This window comes from Cajanus cajan, chromosome 3 (assembly GCF_000230855.2).
Source record: "Cajanus cajan strain Asha chromosome 3, NIPB_CcT2T_4, whole genome shotgun sequence".
Lineage (NCBI taxonomy): Eukaryota > Viridiplantae > Streptophyta > Magnoliopsida > Fabales > Fabaceae > Cajanus > Cajanus cajan.
The window spans coordinates 60,721,799-60,734,481 of record NC_138519.1 but is presented as its reverse complement, the minus strand read 5'-3'; positions in this window follow the sequence as shown (position 1 = coordinate 60,734,481).

The window sequence follows — 12,683 nt, the reverse complement described above, 5'->3', positions numbered from 1 at the left end:
GGAAAAGGCTTCAACTTTGGTGTGGGTGTTGGATGAACATCAGAAAGAACCAGAGAAGGGAGAAGGGGTTCCACAGCCTGTAGTCAACTTGCAAGTCAGATTCTTTTATACCTCCTACAACATGGTTAGTGCATTCTGACTCTATAAAATCAAGATCGAGAGGTAAAGAACCCAAAGTATCAACTTCAGATGCATCATCACAATCAAATTCACTTCCAAACTCAGATTCAGATTCAGACTCAATGCATGAAAGATAGTTATACAAATGAGATCAAAATGAATGTGTCTTAACATGAAAAGAAACAAAATCAGGAATGTGTTCATCAACTATATCATCAATCAGTTCAACACGAAAAATGGAATGGTCTTTATAAGGAAATTCCATGGCATCCAGAATATTAAAATGAACAACAATATCACCAAATTCCATAGATAAAGTACCAACATAAACATCAATCTTGGTTCGGGCTATTTTCAAAAATGGTCTACCCAGAATGATTGGAGAAGAACCACGGGAGAATCCCTCCTCCATATCAAGAACATAAAAATCAACGGGAAAAATAAGTTCACCAACCCGAACCAATACATCCTCTACAAAACCTGCGGTGGGAAACACTCCTATTAGCCAATTGAATGACCATACCCGTAGGTTGAAGAGGTCCAAGAGATAGAGATTTAGAAATAGACATAGGCATGACATTAATTGAAGCTCCTAAATCAAGCATGGCATTTTCAAATTTACTTTTACCAATAACGTAAGGTATACAAAATGTACATGGGTTCTTATATTTTTCAGGAATGTGTGGAACAGATTTACCTATACGTGCTGAGACATTTCTGCCCATGCTGATCTGCTTATTGCCCTTAAGTTTCCTTTTGTGGGTGCACAACTCCTTCAGGAACTTAGTATATCTAGGAATTTGCTTAATGGCATCCAACAGAGGTATGTTCACCTTCACCTTCCTGAAGGTCTCCAATATCTCCTTATCCACCTCTTCCATCTTTTTTCTTGTGTTAGTCAAATAGCCTCATATAACTTAAGAGGGGGGGGTGAATTAAGTTTTCCAAATTTTCCTTTTATAAAACTTTTCTGAATTACTTTCTTACAAATTCAATTCCTTAGATAAATTTATATGTAAAGAATGAATGATGATGCAAACTAATCAATCAAAATTAATAACAAGTAATTAAAAAGTGTAGGGAAAGAAGAATTGCAAACTCAATTTATACTGGTTCAGCCAATCCTGCCTACATCCAATCCTCATGTCTTCCACTTGAGATTTCCACTATTCTTGTAAACCTTCCAAGACTTGAATCCTCCAACACCTTGGAACTCCCTTTCATTGTGTTGAGATTCAAAAACCAACAAGGAGAAAAACCTTTTCTCCTTCACAGATCCAATGATCAATTTGGAATTACAGAATAACTCTCTTTTAAGAGTAGATATACACTTTCTAAGATCTTGATGAACTCTTTAGAGATTTTTGCAAATGACTTTGGCCAAGTAGTTTTTGTAAATTGATTTTCACATTTGAGTTTGTAACCTATTTTTGAAAAATTATAGGTATTTATAGACAATTAATTCTTAGGTTGTGTCTTTCCATGAAGATTTGTAACTTTTTATAATTTTTCAGAAAATATGCTCTGGTAATCGATTACAAGACTTGGTAATCGATTACAACGGTTTTAAGTTCAAAATATTTGAAACGTTGTATCTTTTAAATTCAAATTTTTGAAGTTTTCTCTTCCGGTAATCGATTACAAGGTTTGGTAATCGATTACTAGAACACATTTTGTATTCAGAATATGAACTTTGAAGTTTCCTTGCTCTGGTAATGGATTACAAGGTCTGGTAATGGATTACCAGAACATATTTTTGCATTGTTTCAAAAAATTTTATGTAAAAAACTTCATATCAATAATTTTTTTCACAAATCTCTTTTAAGAAATGATTTGAATTATTTTTTTAAAGCTTTTGTTAAGTCTTTCAAAAACATTTTTACTTACTTTCAAAAGATTTAAAACTTGTTTAAATTTAAAGAAATTAATTTGAGATTTTTGAAAACTTATTCTCAAGGCCAAGCATACTTGCAATTCTAAACGATTTTTTTTTACATTCTTAGCTAAGTTGACAAGACTTATCTATGTAACACTTGAGATCTTGTTCTTACATCAACTTACTTTAGCTCAACCTTGATTCTTCTTCAATGCTTTATAATCACTTTGGCATCATCAAAATATTTGTGCATATTTTCTTCCACATTCTCCCCCTTTTTGATGATGACAATTTACTGTAAAGGGAAGGAAAATAAAACAGTATATTCTGATCACTCCCCCTTAAACTCCCCCTTAGTAAAACATTGATTGATATTACTTTTATTTTTATAAAAGGAGTTGTACTTATGTTTTGAAAAAGATTGTAGAGATCAATGTTTATATTATAAAACATAAGTGTCAAGTTGAGCATCAAGAATATTTTTGTCAAAATATTTTAGTCAAACTTAGCCCAAAGTAATGTTAGACAAAAATAAACATTTTCTTTTCCTTTGCGGTCTTATCTATCTCTCCCCCTTTGGCAACATCAAAAAGCCAAGTAGAGTATTAAAATAAATGTTATTTATCTTTTTCCTTTTTTGATCCTTATCCTTTCTCTCCCCCTTTGGCAACATCAAAAAGAATATAATAACAAAATTATCCAAAGGTAAAGAGCAAGCCAAAATATTAACCAATGTTAACCAAGCTAAACATGATGTCAGGCCTACTTGCAAATAAATAGAGAAGGCATCCGATCATACCTCTGTATTATTTTAAATGGATGGATTTACCACCTTCATCTTTGTCCAAGTAGCAAGTAGTGCTCATGGGTGTGGCCATTGCTTTAGCATTTTCCATTTCAAATCTTTTGTGTAATTTCTTACAATATTTGCTTTGATTTATAGAAATTCCAATTTTGGTTTGCCTTATTTGTAGTCCAAGGAAAAAATTTAGTTCTCCCATCATGGACACTTCAAATTCACTTTGCATATCATTTGAAAAATCCTTGCAAATTAGTCATTAGTAGCTCCAAAAATAATATCATCAACATAGATTTGTACTAAAAGGATGTCATTCATTTTTCTTTTGATAAATAATGTTGTATCAACCTTTCCTCTTGTAAATTCTTTTTCCAAAAGAAATTTACTTAGTCTTTTCATACCATGCTCTAGGAGCTTGTTTTAATCCATATAGAGTCTTTTTCAACTTAAAGACATGGTTTGGAAATTATGAGTTTTCAAATCTAGAAGGTTGTTCAACATATACTTCTTCTTGAATAACACCATTTAGAAATGCACTTTTGACATCCATTTAATATAGTTTGAAATCCATTATAGATTCATAGGCAAGTAACATTTCTAATGGCTTCTAGTCTAGCTACAGGTGCATATGTTTCTTCATAATCTATGCCTTTTTCTTGATTATATCCTTTAACAACTAGTTTAGCTTCGTTTCTTATGACTATACCATGTTCATCAAGTTTGTTTCTAAAAATACGTTTAGTTCCTATAATTGGATGATTATTTGGTCTAGGGACTAGTTTCCATACTTGATTTCTCTCAAATTGATTTAACTCTTCTTGCATAGCATTTATCCAATGTTCATGATTTAAGGCTTCATCAATGTTCTTAACTTCTATTTTAGAAACAAAAACCATATTATTGCATGCTTATTTTAGAGAGTGTCTAGTAGTTACCCCTTTTGATATATGTCCAATGTTATTTTCAAGGGGATGATTTCTTAAGATTCTCCACTCTCTTTGAGGGTTCATGTTTGTTTGATCTTCTTAGATTGTTGAATCCTTTCTTCCTTCATCTTCATTGTCCTTTTGAGTTTGCTCACGAATATGAGTGTCTTTAAGGCTTTCTACAATATCATCAATAATATCTTTTCTTAAACAAACAATGTTAGTCTCATCAAATACAACATGAAATGATACTTTTATAGTCATGGTTCTTTTGTTGTATATTCAGTATGATTTGCTATTTAAAGAGTATCCAAGAAATATCTAGAGAAATCATCTACTAAGACAAGACCATAGTAACTTTCACCAAAGCTCATAGTTCTAGAGGGTCCAAACAAGTCCATATGCAAGAGTTCTAAGGGTATAGAGGTTGTAACTATATTCTTTGGTTTGAAAGATATTTTTACTTGTTTCCCCTTTTGTCATGCATCACCAAGTTTATTTTTCTCAAATCTAATTTTTGGTAATCCTATTTCTAAATCTTTTGAGATTAATTTATTTAAGTATTCCATGTTTATGTGAGCAATTGTTTTATGCCATAACCATGATTCGTCATGTTTACTCACAAGACATTAAGAATGACTCATATTTTTCTCTAATTTTATCTTGTATATATAGTTTACTCTAAATGCTATTATTTTAACATGTTCATCATTTTTATGTTCAACAAGACATTTTTGTGAATCAAATGATACAGAAAAACCTTTATCACAAAGTTGGCTAACACTTAATAAACTATGTTTAAGACCTTCCACAAGTAAGACATTTTCTATGGAGGTTGAGAAATTTGTACCAATTCTTCCAATGCCAAGTATTTTTCCTCGGTTGTTGTCTCCATAGGTTACATGTCCACTTCTCTTAAGAGTGAGGTCAATGAATTTTGAAGGATCTCCTGTCATGTGCTTGGAACATCCACTATCAATGTACCAAGTTTGATTTTTGGAATCTTTCAAGACAAAGAAAGGGTTGATTTAGGTACCCAAGTCTTCTTTGGGTCCTTAATGTTAGTATTAACAAAAGAACCTTTAGGAATCCAAACCATATTCTTGAGATTGCTAAAATTCTTTCTAATGTAGCATGTTGATGAATTATGACCTTTCTTACCACAATAAAAACATGTTGTGAATGGAAAACTAGTAACTTGTGAGGGTATGAAGAAATTTTTGTATTTCTTTTGTAATTTTTGAGGATTATATCCTAATCCTGCCTTATCGAAAACACATCTTTGTTTCCCTAATATTATGTGTAAGTTATTTCTTCCACCAGTAAAATTTGCAAGAGTGTTTCTTAGGTTACTAATTTCTTCTTTAAATTTATTGCAAGTTGAACATGGATGATTTGTTTTATTATTATCTAACTTATTTTTAATCTCTTGATTTTCATTTTTAGAATTAATTATCTTAATTTCAGTTTTAAGATTATCTAATTCATTATTTAATTTCAAAATCTCATTTTCTAAGTTTGAAATTGTTTTCTTATATGATGATACTAATTTTGCAAGTATAAATGAATCTTTATGTAAATCATTGAATGAATCTTGAAGTTCATCAAATGAAATTGAGATATCATTGTTAGACGATGTTACCTCTTCTTCACTTTCGTAATCTTTGGCCATGAGTCCCAAATTTACAACTTCATTATCTGAATCATTTGTAGAGTCCATATCATTTTCTTCCCAAGTGATATATACTTTCTTACTTTTCTTATCCTTGAAGTTTTTTTTGTTTAACTTCTCCATCTTCTTTTTGTAAATTGGACATTCTATTTTTAAGTGACCCGGCTGATTGCATTCGTAGCATCTTGGAGTTGAAGAAGATACTTCTCCTTGCTTCTTTATGTTAAAGTTGAATTTTCTTCTATTTCCTTTAGTCCTTAGGAATTTGTTGAATATTTTTACAAAGCGACTGAAATCTTCATCATCATCATCATCTTCCTCAACGTTGTCATCTTTTCCATTTTCTTCATGAAAGGATGAAGATGCTTTAAGTGTTATACTTTTCTTCTTTTTGTCACTACCTTCATTTTGACTTAGTTTCATCAATTCCATTTCATGCTCTTGAAGTTTTCCAAACAAAGATGGAAGAGACATGTGGACAGATCTTTTGATTCAACAATTGCAGTTACTTTCGGTTGCCATTCCCTACTCAAACATCTCAAAACTTTGTTAATAAGATCTTCGTTAGGAAACACTTTTCCTAGAGATGCAAGATGATTAATTATATGTGTAAATCTCTTTTGCATGTCTTGTATACTTTCATTTTGATTCATTCTAAATAATTCATATTCATGAGTGAGAGTGTTTCTCCTAGATCTTTTAACATCATTAGTGCCTTCATTTCTAACTTTTAATGTATCCTACATTTCTTTTGCACTTGTACAATTTGAAATTCTAAAATATTCATCTATGCCTAATGCAGAAGTAATTATATTTTTGGCTTTCAAATTATATTGAACTTTTCTTTTATCATCATCACTCCATTGATCTTTGGGTAAATTTATAATTTCATTTCCTACTACAATAGTGGGAATGAAAGGACCATTTTAAACAGAATCCCATATGTTTAAATCTATGGCTTCTATAAAAGTTTGCATCTTAGATTTCAAATAATGATACCCTTCACCATTGAATATAGGAGGTCTATTAATGCAGTTTCCTTCAGGAAATAAAAAATTTGATGAGGCCATTTTTTTATTCTTGAAGCTTTTAAGCCTTATACAAGAAACCTGCTCTTGATACCACTTGTTAGTCAAATAGCCTCGTATAACTTAAGAGGGGGGGTGAATTAAGTTTCCAAATTTTCCTCTTATAAAACTTTTCCGAATTACTTTCTTACAAATTCAATTTCTTAGATAAATTTATATGTAAAGAATGAATGATGATGCAAACTACTCAATCATAATTAATAACAAGTAATTAAAAACTGTAGGGAAAGAAGAATTACAAACTCAATTTATACTGGTTCGGTCAATCCTTCCTACATCCAGTCGTCAAGTCTCCCACTTGAGATTTCCACTATTCTTGTAAACCTTACAAGACTTGAACACCTTGGAACTCCTTTTCCTTGTGTTGAGATTCAAAAACCAACAAGGAGAAAAACCTTTTCTCCTTCATAGATCCAATGATCAATTTGGAATTACAGAATAACTTTCTTTTAAGAGTAGATATACACTTTCTAAGATCTTGATGAACTCTTTCGAGATTTTTGCAAATGACTTTGGCCAAGTAGTTTTTGTAAATTGATTTTCACATTTGAGTTCGTAACCTATTTTTGAAAAATTTTAGGTATTTATAGACAATTAATTCTTAGGTTGTGTCTTTCCATGAAGAGTTGTAACTTTTTATAATTTTTCAGAAAATATGCTATGGTAATCGATTACAAGACTTGGTAATCGATTACAACGGTTTTAAGTTCAAAAAATTTGAAACATTGTATCTTTTAAATTCAAATTTTTGAAGTTTTCTCTTCTGGTAATCGAGTACAAGGTCTGGTAATCGATTACCATAACACATTTTGTATTCAGAATATGAACTTTGAAGTTTCCTTGTTCTGGTAATGGATTACAAGGTCTGGTAATGGATTACCAGAACATATTTTTGCATTGTTTCAAAAACTTTTATGTAGAAAACTTCATATCAATAATTTCTTTCACAAATCTCTTTTAAGAAATGATTTGAACTATTCTTTAAAGCTTTTGTTAAGTCTTTCAAAAACATTTTTACTTACTTTCAAAAGATTTAAAACTTGCTTAAATTTAAAGAGATTAATTTGAGATTTTTTAAAACTTATTCTCAAGGCTAAGCATACTTGTAATTCTAAAAGATTCTTTTACATTCTTAGCTAAGTTGACAAGACTTATTTATGTAACGCTTGAGATCTTGTTCTTGCATCAACTTGCTTTAGCTCAACCTTGGTTCTTCTTCAATGCTTTATAATCACTTTGGCATCATCAAAACATTTGTGCATATTTTCTTCCACAGCTTGGAATTAATTTTGGTGGAAATGGAAGAGGGATAGGAGGCTACTGCAAGTCACCACTGTGTGCATTGGAAGAAGGTCCACCTGAATGAGATTTCCTGCTACTGGCTACAGGGGCCTCTTTCTCAAGTGTAGGCTTAGGTGCTGGTGCAGGTACTGGTATGTCAATTTGTTTGCTAGACCTCAAGGTAATGACACTCACATTCTTTGGATTCTGCACAGTAAATGCAACTTATCTAAATTTTGAAATTGTGCCTGATTAAGTTGAGTGGCCATCTACCCCATCGAATTTGTCAAGCTCTGAATGGAGGCTCTGATCTCTTGTTGAAACTACATGTTTTGAATGGTCATCTACCTCACAAACCCCTCCAATGAAGGCCTTCCTCACAAACCCCTCCAATAAAGGCTCAAAAGTAGAAGGTTGAGCTGGAGGTGCAGGAACATCATGTTGTCTCTGTTGATGTTGTTGGACAGGAGGAGGCACATATTTGCTGGGACCAGCACTGTTCTGGAAGGGAGGGGATGGCTGTTGTTGTTACTGGTTGGACCATCTAAGATTAGGGTGATTCCTCTAATCTGGATTGTACCTATTGCTGAAGAGATCATAAATTTGCTGCTTCTGCTAGACATGAGGTCTATTGTAAATATTTGTAGAATAGGCCTCTGGATGTTCATATACTCCAGGCTACTGCAGAGAAGGGAAAACATTTGTATGTTGATCTGTTGGAGAACAAATGTTTCAGACCTTTGCTATAGATGTGGATTTTTGATTTGCAGCAAGTTAAGTTACTAGGTTCACCAATGCATCAAGTTTACTCTCCAGCTTCTTATCTGCATCAGTGGCCACATCATGGACTCCTCTGATGACAATTGAACTATTGTTTCTAGTACTAAATTGTTGAGAATTAGAGGCCATCTTTTCTATCAAGTGCTTGGCTTCAATTGGGGTCATGTCACCAAGTGCTCCACTACTTGCAACATCTATCATACTCTTTTCCATGTTATTCAACTCCTCATAAAAATATTGTAGCAACAACTGCTCAGAAATCTGGTGGTGAGGACAACTTGCACACAATTTCTTGAATCTTTCCCAGTACTCATACAAACTCTCTCCACCAAGTTTCCTGATATCCTTAATATATCTTTTCTAATTGCAGTGGTCCTGGAGGCAGGGAAGAATTTTTCTAGAAACATTTTTTTCATATCATCAGGAGGCTTCAAGTAGAACAAACAATATGGAACTCCTTCAGATGTTTATGTTGATCCTCACCTGCATGACCATGAAACTTGGGCAACAAATGGATTAGTCCAATTTTAAGCACAAAAGGAACATCCTCCTCAGGGTATTGAATGCACAAAATTTCATATGTAAAATCAGGTGTAGCCATCTCCCTAAGTGTCCTCTAACGGGGTCCATTATAAGGTTGTTCACCCATGTTTTCTATTTGAATTAAATCAACTTTTGATGTAACACTCACACTATGATTATCACTATCTAAAGATGGAATTATATGCTCTCTAACTAGTCTATGGAATTTCCTATCAATATCAAGGTCAAATGGATGCAAAAAGCCTAGTTTGCTTCTAGTCATGCACTACATGCAACACATGCAACATGATTGCTTCTAGTGATGATGCATGATTGATAGAGTTACGATATATTGAAATGTTTATGAATATTTTATAATGAGATGATATGTTGTGTTTTCCTTATGTGCTTTACATATAGATATTTTCTTTTCTCACCGTGCAATTGTGGATGTTTTAGGTGAGGAAGATCCAGCTTTGAGTGGCATCTAGAATGCCAACGGTTGAATTGTGGGTATGCTCTGATATTGTGACATCGGGGCAGAGGATTTCTAGGACAAGGATTTTTATATGGATTTGGAGTTGTACCTTGTCTTTCAAAACAATTTGAAACTCTTATGTTTCATTTTCTAATTTATTTATTTCCAATTATCTTGGATATTGAGGAATATTTATGAAGGTTTTTATGTGAACCATTTTACCTATGTTGAAAATTTTATTTCCTTAGTTTATTTACATTATTACAATATATATGTGTTGGGGTAGTAAGGGTGTCACAAGCTAAATGCACTAGGCGTGGAAGAGCTTAGAGCTCTTAGGTTGGATTTAGGCCAGGCACGAACTGACTACGCCGGGCATGAATATGCTTATTGATTTTGATTGAAATTAAATGATGCTTTCCCATGTTTAAGGTTGAATTTGGATCATATATGTATGATATATGATGTATGGTGATGTATGATTCATATGTACTCTTGGTAATGATATATATGAATGTTTAAATATGATATGACATGTGTATATGTTCATATGAGGATGATATTGATCATGATGGTGGATTGACCATGTATGATGTATGATGCATTATTGCATATGATGCCTTATGGCATGTGTCTAGCCTAGGACTTGAGGAGAGGGAAAATGTTTTTGAACTGGAAGAGCTCACATAGAGTCTCTTGAGAGTGGTGCTTGGATAGGCCACTGGTTTGGGTGAGTCTCCTCTAAGTCCTTAGCTAGTGTTGGAGCAGGGTATGAGGTCGAGGTTTATTCCCTTAAACAAGTACTGGGGAAGGTACGTTGTTCCTTGCGGATAGTCGGTGGGCGAACTCCACAAGTGACTTAGTAATGCATGCCAAGGTCGTGGTAAGCCTGTACCAAACTGTACTATATCTGACGGTGGAACCAGACTTCCAAGTGTGTAAGTGACATCATCAAAGTAAACTCAAGTGAGGATTTATATCCTGATTAGCTGTGACCGAGCAAGCGCATTAGGCGTGAAAACGGTTAGGGTGGTTTTGGTAGGATTGGGATGTCACTTATACTGCTCTACTGTTAGGGAGATCTCCTAGGTGAATGTGTAACGATGCATTAGATGATTGATATGAATTGATATCTGTCATGAGTTGCTGTTATTGCATGATTTCTATTATGATGAAGTGTATAGTGTTTGACATCATGTTTGGTGATTTGATGAATGTGTACTATAGATTATTATTCTATACTTGTATAGTTGTTTATCGAACTCTAGCTTATCCTTATGTTTCCATGTGGATGGACTGCAATGATCATACTATGTATGGGAGCAAGTCAAGATTAGGTTGGAGTTGATGTGGCCGCTGCTGCAAGATGTGGAGTTTTGTTCTAGTGTCAGAGTTACCATCTTGGGTAACTATTTGTTTGTGCTTGACCGGCACTAGGGTGATATTATTTTGGATGACTATACATATATAGTGTTATATTTCATACATAAAACATAGTTATTATTACTTTTATATATACCTGTATGTATGGGTTTATCCAGTCTAATATATCTTCTTTTAGTTCACTAGCGTATTAATGTGATTCCACTAAGTGTAAGACCATAGTAAGTCGTTACAATGTTACAAGTCTAGTTGAAAAGAAATTGTATAAGGTTTTGTTTAGATGAAGAATTTTAGAAATTTAAGGAATTTAAAAGTTTTGAAATATTAATTACTTTTATTTAAATTTTCATAATTCATTAAATGTTTTGTTTTGATAAATCAATTCAAATTTTAAATTCTTAGTTTGGATAAAATAATTTAGGCTAAATTGCACTTTTGGACCCTTTATAATATCAAATCCATAATTTTGGTCCCTTAGTTTTATAAAATCCATAAGTTTGGTCTCCTAGTTGAATGTCCATTTATTGATCATTAAAATTATAATATTGATCATAATTTTACATTTACATAATAATTAATATTTAATAATATTTAGGCTAAATATTAGTTTTATTCCTCATTTTTATCTCATAAAAGTGGTAAAAATGAGTTGAAAATGATATGCAAATGAAAACTAAGGGGATGTATTGGATTAAGATTTTAAAGGACTTTTTTAGTTGAAAAAAGTCCTGTGAATTTTAAAAGACTTTGTAGGATTTTCATAACCTTTAAGACTTTGTAGGATTCTGCAAGACTTTAAATCAAGATTTTAATGGATTTTACAAGACTTTTAAGTTAGGATTTTAATGGATTCTGCGCGACTTTGTGAACTTTGTAGAATTTCATAGATTTTTGATATACGATAAGAGTTCAAGATTTTTTTTTCATATATTTAAATTTAAAAAGTGTCGAAGAAAAAAATAATAAAAAAATAACAATGTCTAGATAAATAATAATAATAATTCTCTGTAGTATCATATCCTTCTAAATAACATTCACCCACATATTTATAGATATACTAGTCCTCCAAGCATTAACATTTTTTCGCTTTTGATCCTGGGTTTTAATAATAGGCTCAAAATTATGATTTTCATTAACCGATAATATTGAAGATGAAGGTTCGTCCACCACTCCAATTGGAAATTCATCAAAATGACATTCTTTACGAAGAAAGTTATGTAATGCTACACATGCTAAAAATTATTCTAAAAAACATTTCAATTTTTTTTATAATTTGTGATTTAAAATATTTTATTTATAAATTTATAAATGATTAAAAAAAATAGTGTGACAACTAGCCTACTCTCTTATAACTTAAATATGTCTCTGCATTTTATATTGGTATTTGACTAAAAGTTTGTCTTTCATACACTTTTATTCATTTAAAATATCTTAGAAATTTACAAACATCAACTAGGAGAAAAAAAAAATCTAAAATTTGTTACAAGTACAAAATAATTTTTTAGAATTTTTTAATTGCTTTCAATTATTCACCTGTGAAGAAATATATTTAGTATTAAATTCTAAGGTACTACAATGTCTTATGTTAATTTTCTTTCTTAAAATATAAAAAATCTTAATTTCATAATATAAAAATTTTAAAAATAAAATTCATAGTAAAAAAGAAAGAAATAAAATAATTGTTGAGTCATAAAAGGGGGGAGGATAACAATAACAAATTCAAGGGAGGGAGAGACATCGCGACCTTTGTGGTGAAAA